Source organism: Cupressus sempervirens, chromosome 3, assembly GCF_028749045.1.
Source record: "Cupressus sempervirens isolate cs-2001-9-10 chromosome 3, ASM2874904v1, whole genome shotgun sequence".
Lineage (NCBI taxonomy): Eukaryota > Viridiplantae > Streptophyta > Pinopsida > Cupressales > Cupressaceae > Cupressus > Cupressus sempervirens.
In genome coordinates, this window is record NC_143120.1 from 98234023 (window position 1) to 98247207 (window position 13185).

Consider the following 13185-nt stretch of genomic DNA (forward strand, 5'->3'; position numbering starts at 1 on the left):
TAATTTGTTAGATAAATCAAAATAGAATGTAAGCATACCTATACAATTAGGCCATTGTAGCAATATTACCTCTTTGCCTCCTCCCCACAACCTTCTTATCAACTCTTTTTCAGTTTCATTAGGCATCTACCCTTGTCTCCTCTTCGTTAGATTTCTTGAAGAATCAATTTAAGTTTCACATTGATAATAATAGACTTACATGGGTGATTCTACTAGAGCTCGAGAATTATAGTTCACAGCCAAAATTTTGAATTTAGAGTTGCCTCTTCACATAAGACTGATTGGTTGACTCCTCACTATCAATGGAACTTGGGCATCCACCATTGTAGAAATTGAGAACAACATGGAAAGCTTCATTATCGAGAAAGGAGGATAGAATTCATCTTTCACTTGATAGTTAGATAAGGTTGTTTTTAGAAAGCTTTCAAACTATAATTGCCACACATCCCCTACATGTAGATTCGCGTCTCGATTCTTCTCCTCTCCTACTACCACTGCACAACCCCATCTCCCCATAATTGAGCTCACCAAATCCAACATAATCTCGTAGAGAAATGTGCCTTCTCTTGCATCAATATCATACAACTTTCCTTCACATCCTTGAACTATCTTTATAGTCTAGTAGGAGAACAACAATTTTTTTTGAAATAATAGGCTTGTTAAAAAATATGCATCTTTGGTGATTGAGGGAAGACACATTTTAATTAAAAGTGATTTCTAATTGGTGGTTGAAACAAAGTTTAATCACTATTTAGTTGTAAGCCCATGGCAATAGTTTCCTTCCATGGCAAGAACTAAAAACTAATGCGAGGAGTATTGATAATTAGACCTATTGCCTAAGGTTTCATTTCACTCTATATGACAACCTCCTCTGAATAACAGCTGGCTGCCAACGTTGTTACATAATTGTAGAAAAAGTTAATGTATGTAGGCTAAGGTGAGATAAAGAGCATAAATAAATAAATATTGCCTTGTAGGGAAGAGAATGCCCTCAACATAGATTGCTTGAAAGTTTTATGAATTTAATTAATACTACTATCTCCAAGATCAATTAGAAGATGAACATCCAAAATAAAATTATATTGTTCAGAGAGAAATTTGGGATTTGCCCAGCTTCTAGTAAAGAAATGCAAATGCAATATCATGGAAATGCTTGTTGACTAGTTCTATGCAAGATAAAGTATGCTATAGCTACATGCTACTTGCATGTTACAATGAAGCAATAGGATTAGATATTACAATAGGAAAGACCAACAAAAGATATACATTTTGAGTATGTCAAACAGTAAACACTATAAAATAAGGAGGGATCACCTATAAACCAATTTATTCATAATTCCATACTGATTGATATGATACACTTAACGGATGCAAACTACATGTTGCATCTTCATTTTCATAGTTTGTCTCTTAAAACATGTGAATTTCAAAGATGGATTTACAATATGCACCTAAATGATCACATTTTAGGTCAACATGCACAACATGATCCGATAACTACATTGACTTTAAAAAAAACTGGTTGTGATTCTTCTGCAAACAACAATTATGTAAACATAAATGGTTGCAGGAACTAATGGAAATGTACATCTACTCTAATAAATTACATCAACAATCAATTCACAAACCACATACATGTCCAGAAAGCAATAGCAAACCTTCCTAACAAGTAAAATTTGGCATGATCTAGGAAGCTCATTGATCCTAATAGAATGTATAAAACAAAAATTGATAGGGTCACAAGGATAGGTTTGTAGCATTTCAGAAGAAATCTTCCTAAGATTCCTCAAGACTGGCATAAAAAACAAAACATAAATTGATAGAGCCGAGCACAAACAAGAAAATTTATCAATGAAATATATAGTTCCAAGATATTAGCCATACTTTAAAGGAACAAACAAAATTTTTATAAGGCACAAGATTAAATGGACCATAAGCTTGTGCAAAACTATCCAAATTGATTCATAAATTCGACATATTCACCATATAAATGATGAGAAAACTTTGTATGCATCCTTATAATGGTAACCATGTATGCTTTGGAACTAAAAATTCCCATTCAAATTTACCATTTGGAAGCACACTAGCACCAAAACATGTACATCTTTCCAAGAAAATCCTCACATCCAAATGAAACAGTAATTTGCCTTCAAACAAAGTTTAACTTTAGCTAGTTCCCATGGCTAATGCATGTCTAACCTAAACATGTGCTTAACGTTGCAAAAATAAAAAGCTAAACTTTTTAAAGATCTACTTTGAATTGTCATGAACTTAAATATGGATATAGTGCATGAGTAACTAAAGATAAGAACCCAACCTAAGGAGATCATAAAAAGCATCTTAATGCAAATATGGAGGAGGATAAGATGCATTAATTGATGACAAACCAACACCAAAGCTAAAACTACCATAAGTGCTAGGTACTCCAAAAGACCTAGCCCCATACAATGAGGAAGGTTGATTGTTTGATGTAAACAAATGAGACCTTGAAACAAGAATTTTACCCTTGCTTCCAAATCCATAGGGTGATCCTATAATGCTATGACTTGATCTGTCATAAGCACCTAGGGTAGGTAAACTATAACTTGTCATACCAGGGCATAGGAGGCTCCTATCAACAACAATGTTAGAGGTGTCTATAGTGGAAATCCTTTCAATAGTAGATGGTGCGGGACCACCACCATTACTTACATAAGGCCTTTTAGTCTGAGACTTCTTTAGCAGATCTTTTTTTGTCAGCCTTGACTTTCTCTAAATGAACAACATGCTTTTGAAGATCTTCTGGAGACATCTGCAACTCAAGTTTATGTTCTTGAATATTTAATTACATCTTTTACAGCTGCAATTTCTTTTAAGGCTCCATCATTCTACCATTACAGATAAAATCTCCAAATATTTATGTGTGAACAAAGGTTGAGGTATTGACAGTTTGTTAAAACTTGTTGCAAAACAAATCAAGCCCAGAGATGTGAACAAGAATGCCTGCACATTAATAGAATTATTTCCACTTTTTGTTGTATCTTGTGATAGTTTCTTTGAATCATTTAGATACGTCTTCAACAAATGTACATGTGGATATTTTTTAGTAAGTCCAAATGTATGGACAAAGTTTACAACCTCAGTTTTCTTTCCACTACTGATCATTTTTTCCACAATATCTGCAACAGAGAAAACCATGTGTGTGATGCATGATCATATTACATCTATAAGAATAATAAATTGGTGCAAAACCTTGATAATGGGAGCTTCAAAACAAAGCTAAACCAACCAAACAAACAACCCTAGAAGGCTAAAACTCATTTCAAAATTGAGGGATGATTGGAAGCCCAGGAGTTAGAACTCAAAAAAGTATTAGAATTACTTGTAGTTTGTATATATACACCTATAAATGCATCATATCATGCATCTCTAAATGTATGAGACATAAACCAACACAAATTAGGATGACCCCAAAATGTAGGTGCCTTGAAATACTTCTTAAGACTCCATTGACTTTGTAGAAAGTGAGAGTATAAAAAAGCATTGTCTACATGCTATCATCTTAGATGTAGATACTAGAGATAATTTAAAGGAAACCTCAAAGGCTTAGACACATCCTAGGTGACCCATTCCACATATTAATAGTTACAGACACAAAAAATGAATCCTGCAATTAATAATGCATCTAGCGACAAAAAAGGAAGTAGTGTGATTATCTACCATTTAGATCTTACTGGATATCTTCTTAGGTTCTAGAGTCACACACATTCATATTTGAATGCTAAAATGAAAATTCAATCAACACTTCATGCCATCACTACAACTTTGAGACTTGTCACTCTTCAGAAAGACCAACATTCAATAACAATAAGACCTTAAATAAGGGGTGCATATAGACTTTGTAGTACTAGCAGTGATTAAGAATCCAAAATGAACCATGAAATCAAAATAAACCTAGTATTAGCCGCAATCAAAAGGAACTTACAAAATAAACCCTAAAATGAGCCTAGTATTAGCTGTAATCAAAATGATCCTGCAAATTGAACCCAATATTAGCCGCAATCAAAATGAACCCAATATTAGTTGCAATCACTACAAAACGAGCCCTAAATTTGCCTACAAATTTCCATCATAGCCAGCAGGAATGAAATTAGCTGGAATTTCCATTCTTACCAATGTGGGAATGAATTTAGTTGTGAATTTCCATTCTTCTTCATTCCCTGTGAATTTCCATTCTTCTTGCAAGATATGATAAGTCTAAGCCCAATTTTTCAAGCCCGATGCATATGCATTAATAACATTCTTAAAGCCTGACTTTTTTATTATGAACAATTCTATTATGACCCAAGTTGGTTGAAATTTTGACCAACTTGGGAAAACTTAGGATATTTTCAACTTGGGAAAACTTAAGTTGGTCAAAATTTCAACCAAAGTGGGCATATAATTTTTATTTTTGACCAACACAGGAATGAAAAGAAGAAGAAGAAGAAGGATTCATAGATTTGGTCAAAAAATTTGGTAGAAAAACAAGCGCAAATGTACTAGTGGTTTAATGGAACCTTTTTCCAAGAGTCCATTTTTGATATTGTTTCCTTTCTTGACTAATGTTTAAAGTCTTCATGACTAGCCATCTTCATTTGGAAAGACATCTTTGGAATCATTTTTTAATGAATATGTCTACAAGGTGTGAGTCTTCAATTTTGTAGGGCATGTGATTTTCATGGTGTCGCCATCATTGTAAAAATGACCAAATGTTTCACCAGTTCTTTGTTTTGTGTTGCACAAACCACTCAAGGAGGCATGATGTTAAATATTGTATGATTATTGGGCTACATATTTTCTTGTCAAGTCATTGAAGGGGGTGATGGATCCTCTAGGTAAATTCATTAGCCATTCAAGTGCAAGGCCTCTAAGGCTTCATGTGAAAAACCTCTAAAGGTAATCCTTAGTGCAGGCAACTTCTTGAAATAAGACAAAAAAATGTTTGAGATGTGTGATGGGACATGTTTCGCTTGTGTATTTGTCAAATTTGGGAATCTCAAAGTTTTTCCAAAATGGTATCATTTTGATAGATTTGTCAAATGGGAAAAGGAAAATTTCCTCAAAAGATAAACATTTCATCCCTTTGTTGCTCATATTGTGGACAAAACTCTAGAGTTATGTAATTTTTGGGCTAGATCTAGGTTTGAATTTGTATTTGTGATGGTCGTGAATTGATGTTGAATCCACCTCCAAAGTTGTATGAGTTTCCAAATGGATTATAAGGGGTGGTGGATTATGAGGTGATGGAGGTGGCGGTGCACCACTTTGACCAATGTATTGATATGCTACTATTGAGATTGGCATAAATGTTTTCAACATACTTGTTGGCATGTGTAAATAAGAGGAATACATTGGTTGTGTCAGGATTGCCATTTGTTGCATAGGTACTTGCCCAATGTTTAAGCATCCTACAACCAAACCTGTCAAGGTTGACTATGGAATACTATCATGTGTAGTTGTGTTGAGCATAGCACTAGTGATATGTTGAATGTGTTCTGCACTTAATTGGAACGTGGGTTGTACTGGAGTTGATGTAGTTATAGAACTAGTTCCCACTACTGGTTCTTTTCCTTTGCTAGATGTTTGTGCTATGGTGGGATTTGGCAATGTTTGTACATCATCTTTGGTGATTTTTCTAAACAAAGTGGTCTCATCAAAATTTCTAGGGACATTAACACCATCCTTGTCAAGGTTTAGGAAGATCTCAGTTTTGTTCACCCTATTAGACTTTTCCAACATTTCCAAGTTGTATGGGTCTACAAGAAAAGTTTGAACATCATTAAGGATGTCATTATTGTCAATAATGTCTTCATCATGGTCTACTTCTTCCATATCATGTGCGTTACTTCCTATAGTGGTGTTTTGAAAGGTTTTCTCTAGTTCCCATGTGGGTGTTGAGATAGGCATAACAAATTTTGTACTGGGGGAAATGTGTACCCCAATGAGGTTGATCAAGGAGGGAAAGGGTTCTCCATCTCTTTTTGTCTTAGTGATTCTAATAAATAAGATATGGGGTTAAATGTGAATATGCCAAATTGTGTTTGTACTAGACAATTGTGACCAAAATGGTGGGTGAAAGCTTGTGGAAGGAGAAAATGTGTGAGAGAAATTGAACCTTATATGACAAAAGGGAAAATAACCTAAATGTGAACAAAATACCTTGTTGATTCTGTAAATCAAGTGTGATATAGGATAAAAGTATCTTTTTCCTACCAAAGATAGACAAATGATATTTAGGCAAGATAGGACATTGAATAGAGGACTCAATATTTGGAGATGGACTTGTGATCCCAAATGAGTGAGTGCAACTATGATAAAAAATTTCTTGTGGATAAAAGTTTGGTGTTATCATCTTGGAAGTCTTATGACCAAGATGTTCTCAGGCTAAAGGATTAAGGTTCAAATGATCATGATCTCTGGAGGAAAGTTTGCAAATGGAAGACTAGAAGCTTCAAAAAAAGATGAGATGGGAATAGATTAATGTGGAAAATGAGGGTGATATGATCACTATGTGGGTAACTAATCCTCTCTCTGGAAATAGAAATATGGGGTTTACTCTAGGGAAAGTGGACCACTTTCAAAGTTTTGCATTGTACAAAATTCTATCATAACGATCCTACTTATCCTCTTCCTTTTTAATGTCTTTGATGGTATATCAAAATTGTTTATCACTATGTACTAGGTTTTTTCATTCCTTGTAGGAAAATGGTTCAGATAACTTCCCCTTCTTAAATTTGACTTTTTCAGACATGGCAAGAACAAAATAACCTCAATTGTGTAAGACCAAACACAAAATTTTTACAAAAATGTTGTGAAGAAAAGATCTAATGAATCTCAAATGTTAGACCAGGTACAAGGACTTATGCAAATAAATGTAAGTAAAGAGGACCTAATTACAACTATTTTTCTCACTAAATGTTTAGTTCACCATTTCACTCATTTGGACCTATTTGATGTTTGTATTGGTTTTGGTCGGTTTTGGATTAACAACACTCAATCACACCAAACACATCAACAATCCTATTAAGGCTTCCACTAGGATGTAAAAAGATCAATTGGAGGGCATCCTTGGTACACACAAGGTACATGAGGTCCAAATTTATAGATGAATGAAAATAGTGCCACACAGCTAGGAGGAGATGGTAATCGAAATCTCCACCTTCACTTCCCAAAGGTATAAAGTTGTTGGGGGCTTAGCTAAGAGTGACAAGATTTTAATTCCAAGAGAGGTGTCTTTGGATTCACCTCCCAATATTTATACTCCACCAGAACATAGGAGTTGAGATCATCCCAAGGGGTGATGAAATCCCCAAGCAACCCCCTAAAAAATAAAACAAGACCACTTATTTCTTATGCACTCAAGATCACCCAAAGGTGCAAGAGGGGAGAATACATAAGTGGCCTTGGGGTTTAAAAGACACTTGTTCTTTTCCAATGGATTTTTAGGTTTTGTAACCTATTCTTGAAGACACTCATGTTTATAGAATAAAATGTTCTTTCCAACTTGACAATGTTGTCAACATAAGAAATCAAGAGTTTGTCAACAAAAATAAATCAATCGATGTCAACGTAAGCAATTCAAAATTTGATAGAGTAAATTCCTTTGCTACATTAAATATTGAGTGGGTGTTCATTTTAAACATTAAATCCAAATGTTCATTGCAATGTTCTTTGATCCTTTAAACATTCAAGATTGTGTGTTAACATTCATTCCAATGAAAAGCTTGTCAATTCCTTTAAAGCACTCAAGATTGCATTTTGTTATTCTACACATCCATTCCAATGAAAAAGCTTGTTCATTCCTTTAAAGTATTCAAGATTATGTTTGAACCTCCATTCCAATAAAATGTGTGTAAATTCTCTTTAGGACATTCAAGAGTATGTATGTAATGTTATTTTTAAATGTATTCGAGAGTTTGTTTGGATTTTGGTATTATTTGCAATATTTATTCAAAGGACAAATGATTAAACCATACAAGTTCATTTATCCCCTTATTCTAAAGTCCTCCAAAGTTTGTCTCTTGCAATAAAATTTGATCAGTAATCCCTATATATCAAACAAATGATGGGTTAAGTATCAAGAATTTTTTTTAAAATTAGGCAATCTAACAAATAATAGAGATGACAAAATGTAGATACAAATGACAAAACTTCATAAATGACTAAACAAAAATGGCAAAAAGAACCAAGTAAGATATACTTGATACTTACACTTGCAGATCACAGATGATAGGAGATATTCATAGACAACAAAAGTTGTAGATGATAGAAGAAGTGGAGACAACAGTCAGTTGAAATAATGAAACTGCAACTGCCAACAATGCAGATGCCAGAAGAAGTAGAGACGACAGTCAGTTAAGACTATAGAACTGTAACCACCCACAATGTAGATGACAAAACCTATAATCCACAACAATAGATATGACAATACACTTAGATGACAAAACTCCAAGCACCAAAATACAAATGACATAATTTAATATTCAAAGACATCAAACCACTTAGATGACATAACAAGATTTGGTCTCAGTTTTTCAGGTGGGTTATTAAGTTTTTCACTAGTAGAGACACCAAATTACGGAGATAAGGATCAACTAAGATGACAAAGTATCTGTGTAGATGACATTGCATCCTACTAGAGATGAAAATGCTTAGTTTTTTTAGAAACCTTTGAGTTTTCTAACCAACTTTCTCTTGGAATAGGGATGTGGGTCCCGCTAGGCATGCCAAAATGTATACATGAAAATTCTTCTCTATTGGGAGCATGTGTTAACAAGAAAATGTTAGTTGTACATGTATATCAAGATTCAAATAAATTGAAATATAGTTAATCTACTTAGTTTTAAAACCAGTGCAACCAAAGAAAGTATCCCAAATAACCTCAGAGAAGCTCAACACGGGCACCCAAATGAGACCTTATTGGTGTGCTCAAGATTAAGGGATGTGGATGTGCTCTCCTCAAACACAACTATGATGAATCCCAAGATGATTAGAGATGAAAATGAGTGTGAACCTATGCTGAGTGAGTGAAGAACACCTCAAGAAATGGCTATGGAAGCAACCATTCTTGAAAGCATTCAAAGATAATGGAGGTGGATGCAAAAAAGCTCTAAACTTAAACTATCATGATAACAATACAATGGAGGAGATTGAAAATGCTTGAGACAAGGGCTCTATTTATAGTCTTGAGGGAGACCTTGGGGAAGTGGCATCTATGTGACATCCAAATAGGTGCCACAAGGGAGACACATGGGCTAAAGGACAAGCCATGCAAAAGTCAAAATAGACTTAGAAGGATGAGAGTGATGGGTGGTAGGCTAGGTTTTAGGTGGGATTATAATTAAATTAAATATGATTTGGCTTAATCATACGATTAGAGAATTTAATAAAGTCGAGGGAAAAAATAAATTGGAATTTATTTAAAAGGGGATTTATAGAGTACTTTGTATAAAAAAAAATTTAATACATTAGGGAGGAGTATTTAAACTAGATTTAAATACTTTAAGGAAGTGAACCTATTTAATTAAATAAGTAGAGGAACATGACATATATAATTAATTATAGTGTCAAGGGGAATATTAAATAATTTAATATAGTGTTTGGGATATTTTAAGCATCTACATCACCTTCCTTACAATAATTTGCAACATAGAGCTGTGAACTATCACCCATAGTTGTCTTAGATAATGTATGGGCATTCCTTATATATGCATTTTAACAGCACCCAAAAAGTTTATAGACATCAAACCATAACTCTTGAGACCGACTAACCGTAAAATAACATATAGAGTTAGTTGAAAACACATTTGATACTTATTTTGGAGATTTTGGTTGGCCCAACTTTAGAAGGCCATAAATTTCAAATTGTTGCTCCAATTGGCTATTATAACCCCTTTTCAAAATCCTCGACTACTAATCTACAAAGCTCGACTCATGCAAGCTCCAAATAATATCATTTTGGAGCCCATCCAAGGCCTCTAAGGTCTTCAAAATTGAACTTGCCATTTTTATAGCAAAATTGCACACCAAAAATCTATAATAACTCCACAAATACTCATGATATGGCACTGAGTCTCAACTAACAGATTGATGTATCAATGATGAACATCCATCTTTGAAATTAAGATATTTTGAGCTTCTATGGTTGCCTTACTAAGTAGCAAGCCTCCAGAACAAAAACTCTACACTTAGACAACCCTTATTTAAGAAATAAAAAGGAAACATTTTTGGGTGATGCAAGATTTCTCTTACACCTAGGATGCTCCTGCATTAGACACCCGAGGTTATTTGAGAAGTGACCCTATCATGTCTCAAGCATTCAAATGAAAACCAAGATGATTAACCTCCTCCCTTGCTAGCCATGATGAATCTTCTACTGACCTCCCTCTTTATTTGATGAAGTACTTTTCATAAGTTCCTTTCCTTATAGTTTCGCCAACACAACTATTCAATATCTCCTCAATCTCCTCTATAGTTGAACTTCTCCACCATGCTTTAGCAACTTCATCTTCATTACTTACATCATGCTATTTTGTTAGATCTAAAATGTTAAATACTGGTGAAATATTTAGTTCAACATGCAACTCTACCTCATAGGCATTTCCATGATTATGCCTTTTCACTATCTTGCAAGGTCCAAACTTCTTCATTTTCATATTATTATATGCACCCACTAGATAACACTCCTTTCTCAAATGAACCACAACTTCATCTCCAATTTGAAATTTCTTATACCTCCTTTTCACATCTTCATTACCATTGTACTGTGTATTTATCTTAATAATGTGCTTAATGCTCAACAAAATCTTCCACTTCAACCCTACTTATTTCTCCTTTATCCAACTTCCTTAATTCAGAAGCATTTTTGGGACTGCTCCCATATACAACTTGGAATGGTGATTTACTAGTACTCTTATTGACAAAATTATTTTATGAAAATTCTACCTATGGTAAAATCAAATTTGAACCCTTTGGTTTACCTCCAACTATGCATCTCAACAAGTTCCCCAAACTTTGGTAGTTTGTCCATCAATTTGTGGATGATGTGATGAAATGAACTTCAAATCTATATTTAATTTCTTCCACAATGTATGCCATGAAATACCCAATAAACTTGGTATCTTGATCTGAAACTATACTCTTTGGTAGACCATGTAGTCTCACCACTTCTCTGAAAAAATAACACCACCACATGAACAAAATCACTAATTTTCTTTTAGGGAATGAAATATGCCATTTTTGAAAATTGGTCAATCACCACAAACATGGAATCATGCCCTCACTGTGTCCTTGGTAAACCAAGAACAAAATCCATGCTGACATCTTCCCACAACTTCTTTGGTATAGGTGATGACTAATACAACCCAGTATTCTACTTCACTCCGTTTTCATATGACATACTTTGCAACTCTGTACAAACTTCTTCACATCTTGTTGCAATTGTGGCCAGTAATAATTCTCAACAACCAAATCAATGGTCTTATCTTTGCCAAAGTGTCTAGCCAACCCTGTACTATGCTACTCCTTGATGAGATTCTCTCTCATAAAACTTCTAGGAATGCACAATTAACTTCCTTTGAACAACATACCATCTTGGATTATAAAATCCAATCACTTTATCCTGTTAAGTGTAATAGGTTCTATACAAGCTTTCCATGATTCACCAAAATTAGGATCCCTTGGATACAAATTCTTGAGTTCCTTGAACCCAACCACCTTAATCTGCATCTCTAACAACAAAAGTTGTCTTCTACTAAGAGCATCTATAACTTTGTTAGACTTCCCATTCCCATGTTTCAAAAAAAATGTATAACTCTGCAAAAACTCAACCCACTTCAAATTCCTTTGGTTCAATTTTTCTTGACTATTCAACTATTGCAAATCTTGATGATCAGTATACAAAAGAAACTCCTTAGGAAGAAGATAATGGCTCCACTTCTTTAACGCTTGAACTATAGCATAAAATTCCTAATCATAGACAACATATTTTATTTTGACATCATTCAACTTCTCATTGAAATAAGCAACATGTCTACCTTCTTGGCTCAGAACAACTCCTATTGCAATACTACTAGCATCACACTCTACTTGAAACACTTTGTTTAAATTCGAAAGTACTAAAACAAGCTCTTCTGAAACTTTCTATTTCAACAAATTAAATCTCTTATTTTCTTCTACAGTCCATTTAAATTCTTTCCTATCCCCTCCCATGGTTTCAGTTAAGTGTTAACAAATACTGCTAAAATATCTGATAAATCTTCTATAAAAACAAGCCAGCCCATGAAAAGATCTTACCTTTGTTGCACTCCTTAGAGTAGGCCATTCAAGGATAATCTTCACTTTCTCAGGGTCCATTTTTATACCTTTTGTTGATACTACAAATCCCAAGTACACCAACTCCTTCATTAAACTGCACTTCTTCAAATTCATCAGTAAAATTTCCTCCTCTACTTCTTCTTTACCATCTTTTTGGAATATGAAAAAACACACATGCTTATGCTTCATGCCTTTGAGAAAGTCCTTTTCAAAAAAAAAAAAAAAACATATTTTGGTAGCACTACATACCTTTTCTTCTTTCTCCTTCAATGACTTCAACTTATGTTTCACTCTATCCTTTGTTAGAGTGTAGGTATTTGCTTGCCCATCATGTACAACATGCCTTCCAAACTACCACGACCTACCCAATAACATATGACATATGTCCATAGGTATGATATCACAAAGTGCCTCATCCTAGTAGCTTCCAACCTTGAACTTCACTAAGCATTTCTCATTGACCATGAACTTGTGGTCATCCTGCACCCATGCAATACAATATGGACACAAGTGTTTCTACCTCTTGAGATTTAACTTCATGACCATCTTTTTGGGACTAAATTATTAGTTCTTCCACAATCAATGTTCACATCACAACATTATCTTCACATTTGCACCTTGTGTGAAAAAAACCTTCTCCTTTGATCATGTTAATTCTCACCACTTAGCAAGACTCTTATATTAGCTATAAATTCTTCTCTTTCAGTATCTTCAAAATAAGATGATTTGGCATCTTCATCAACATGTGCAACTTTGGCCTGGCCTTCTATTCTTTGATCTATCCTTCCTTGGTGCTGGGAACATTCAAATGCTCTATGTCCTTCTTCGTAGTGAAAACATTTTCTAGGA